Below are 3842 nucleotides of genomic sequence, written 5' to 3' on the forward strand. Positions count from 1 at the left end.
CCCCGAAAAGGCAGATCAGTTAGCCCATCGTGATGAATTCAACGTCAATTAGTCAAGATGGTTTCCAGGGAAAACCGCGTGGAGGTCGACCTGATAGGGTATATTGATAGCAATGGGGAATAACCTCTCCATTCCTAACAATCCCTTCCCCCTATATATGTATACTAGCTGACCCGCGAACTTCGTATTGTCTAACAGTCGATTCTTTATTTTTTTAGTTTTTAATACTTATTCTGCTATTCGGCACGCCGAGTCAGCTAGTATGATAAAAAAAGAAAGTTAATAAGTCAACAATTATATTATATCAAAAAAATAAAAATATAAAACACGCCGTGCCACGTCACTTAATTGTTTTGCCTGCCCAGAACCTCTCCACTAACACTTGAACTTTATAGCATGATATTAAATTTCAAATTGACTTCTATGTATCCGTAAGAGCCATCCTCGAACTTCAAGGTTTATTTAAAAATATGTATATATATAATATATATATATATATATATATATATATATATATATATATATATATATATATATATATATATCGCTCGCTCTCCCTTAGTCGCCTCTTACGACACCCACGGGAATGGAAGGAGTGGCCCATTCTATGCCGGGGCACACACGGCGTTACCATTCCCCGCTTGTTACCTGGGTGGAATGGGCCACCTATCGTTTCCTTTCTTCACGGTTGAAACACGAATGGGATAGAGGTACCCAAGCAATCGACTTTTGTACAAAGTCTCCCTCTTGTATGTTTTATGTCCATGGGTAGCGCATTCCAAAGTCGTTTCTTCATTTTTCATTGGAAAAATGATAAAATCACGTTTTATTATTTTAAAATATGTAGGTATGTTTTCGATCGACTTAAAAAAAGGGATTCTCAATTCGGTACACAGACAAATAGATACAATATTTTATCTTGTTTAATTAATTGAGAATGTTTCTTTTTTTCTCAGCAGCACAATGGCGAATTAGGGGAAGCATAATGGAGACGAATTAGAAATGACTAGCAAGATTGCTGAATTAAGTTTAAACCAACCTCATGATGAGGCAATTGGTAGTAAGGACAAACCAAACACAGTGAAGCCGGCCGCAACATTTATGCTAATGAAAATGATGCACCGAGAATTAGTTTTGTCTTGATTTGATATTGAACTTCAAAGAATGGGCCCAAATTCACCATTATATTCCAGGAAAACCTTTGAATCTTTTTATCTCGAGCTAAATTTGCTCAAAGATGTTTACGATATGGGTTTCATGTCTCCATCAAAAATTCAAGAAACAATATTACCAATACTTTTGACAGACCCGCCTCAAAATATGATTACTCAATCTCAATCAGGGACTGGAAAGACGGCAGCACTAGTGTTAGCAATGCTGAGTAGAATTGATTCTTCACACAATTATCCACAAGCGTTATGTCTCAGCCCAACATTTGAACTTGCAATCGACATAGGAAGAGTAGCTTTTAAGATGACAAAATTCTGCCCTGAAATCAAACTCAAATATGCTGTCAAAGGCGAAAAAATGCTTAAAGGCGCAAAGATAGCTGAGCATGTTATAATTGGCACTCCAATTGGCAAGATTCTTGATTGGGGAGTGGAATTTGCTTTATTTGATTTAAGTAAGATTAAAGTATTTGTTTTGGATGAAGCTGATGTTATGATAGATAAAGAAGGACATCAAGATCAGTGTATTCGAATTCACAAGTGTTTGTCACGAACATGCCAGATGATGTTAATTTCTGCTACATATAATAATGTAGTTTTGGAGTTTGCACAAATGATTGTGCCCAATCCAATTATTATTCAACTGTTTCGTGAAGAAGAATCCATGGATAAGATAAAACAATATTATGTAAAATGTCACAGCCCAGCCGAAAAAATATAAAGTCATATTTATAGAGTACTCACAATTGGTCAAGCTATTATTTTCTGTCATACAAGGAAGACTGCAAACTATGTTGCGAATAAAATGACGTTCGATGGTCATTCGGTTGCCATCCTGTCAGGAGAGTTAGCAGCAGCTCAGAGAATAGCAATTTTAGACCGATTTAGAGCAGGATTGGAAAAAGTTCGCTCTGGCAAATTTGGTAAAGCAGGTATTGCTATTAATTTATCGATTCACCACGCGCTATGAAGATTTGTTTAGAAATTGAAGCACATTTTAGCAAAAAGATCAGATCAGTTAACATTGAAGATACTGATGATATTGAGAAAATTGTTGCCTAATAAAATTAAAGCGGTAAAACTTATTTCAACAAAGATCTGATTATAATATTGATAATTGCATGTAACAATAATAAATATTGATTATAAACAGCATAACAGCCTTTTATTTTTCTTTGTTGGACATAGATCTCTCACAAGGGGGGGGGGGGAGGTTAACACTTTCAAACGTAACTCTCACATACCCTACTGTATTGACATCTTTTAATGGGTGATAAAGAAATGGTAATTCCGCTTGCACTATAGGTATACGCTGGCAAGGGAACCAGCGAGGGATGATAGGTGAACTAGCCTGTCGTAATGAGGTCCACTAGAATTAATGATTGCCAGGGGGAACCGCGTGGAGGTCGACCTGATATGGTGTATTGCTAGCAATGGATTAATTAGAACCCATTACTAACAATTCATTCCCCCCTGGCAATGAGACCCTATTACTAACAATACCTTTCTCCCAACCTACTGTCATCTAAAATTTACCGAGAGAAAGGGATAGTTAGGGATTTTAATATGTACCCTGTCGGGTCAATCTTCTAGCGGTTAGATAGATAGATAGATATTCTTTATTGTATAGATTACAATAGTAAATTTATTAAAAAGCGGTTCCTTATTATCATAGTTGATTTGCAATGCATATGTCCCGATGGGCTAACTGGCCTTAATTGGAGGGAAAGGGATTGTTAGTAATGGAGACTGAGAATCCCATTGCTAGCAATATACCCAACCAGGTCGACCTCTTCGCGGTTCTCCCTGGAAACTATCATGGTTAATTCCTGATCAATTCATCGTGATGGGCTAACTGGTCTGTTTTCATTCTTGTCTATCACCCTACACTGGTGCTCCGCCAGCGTATCCCGTTAGCGGAGGCGGAGTTACCACACCATTTTCACCTATCAAATAAAAAAAACAGGTCTTACTTGGGGGGGAAGGGATTATTAGCAATGGAGTTTAACAGCTCCATTGCTAGCAATATGCCCTATTAGGTCGACCTTCACATGGTTTCCCCTGGAAACCATCGTGAACAATTCATGTTGAATTCGTCACGACGGGCTAACTGACCTGCTTCATCCTCACCTATCATCCTTCACTGATCTCCCGCCAGCGTATACTGATAGTCCGGGGGGGGGGGGGGTTACAATTCCATCTTCACCCGTTAAAAATAATGGGGTTAAATAGCCCCATTACTAGCAATATACCCTATTTGGTCCACCTCCATGTGGTCCCCCCTGGAAACCAGCGTGCTGAAGAATGAAGAATCTTTAATGGTACCCCGCCGGTGTATACCAATAGCGCGGGTGGGGTTACTATTCCATTATTACTCGTTAAAAAAAAACTGGCCTGACTTCATCTATATCTATCATCTCTCACCACTGATTCGCCAGTGTATAGTATCAGTTTACAGCAGAAACGAGATTATCGTACAACTACAGAGTGCTTTCCCATTGGCAAGCAATAGGATGAACTTGGGGAAGAAACGATTGCGAAACCACGATTTATAACTTTCTATTTTTAGATATGAATTTTTAATATCATAGACTATTTACTATTATAATTTGTAGGTACTTATAAAACAAATATAGTAAATAAAATATAAGGATATATGAAATTAAACTACAA

General features: G+C 37.8%; 1 pseudogene; it reads left to right on the top strand.

Moving 5' to 3' along the window:
• Positions 1–954: 954 nt before the first annotated feature.
• LOC113521297 (DEAD-box helicase Dbp80-like) lies at positions 955–2327 on the top strand (annotated as a pseudogene).
• Positions 2328–3842: the final 1515 nt, after the last annotated feature.

This window comes from Galleria mellonella, unplaced genomic scaffold (genome assembly GCF_026898425.1).
Source record: "Galleria mellonella isolate WM207_F2 unplaced genomic scaffold, CSIRO_AGI_GalMel_v1 utg28, whole genome shotgun sequence".
NCBI classification, from domain to species: domain Eukaryota; kingdom Metazoa; phylum Arthropoda; class Insecta; order Lepidoptera; family Pyralidae; genus Galleria; species Galleria mellonella.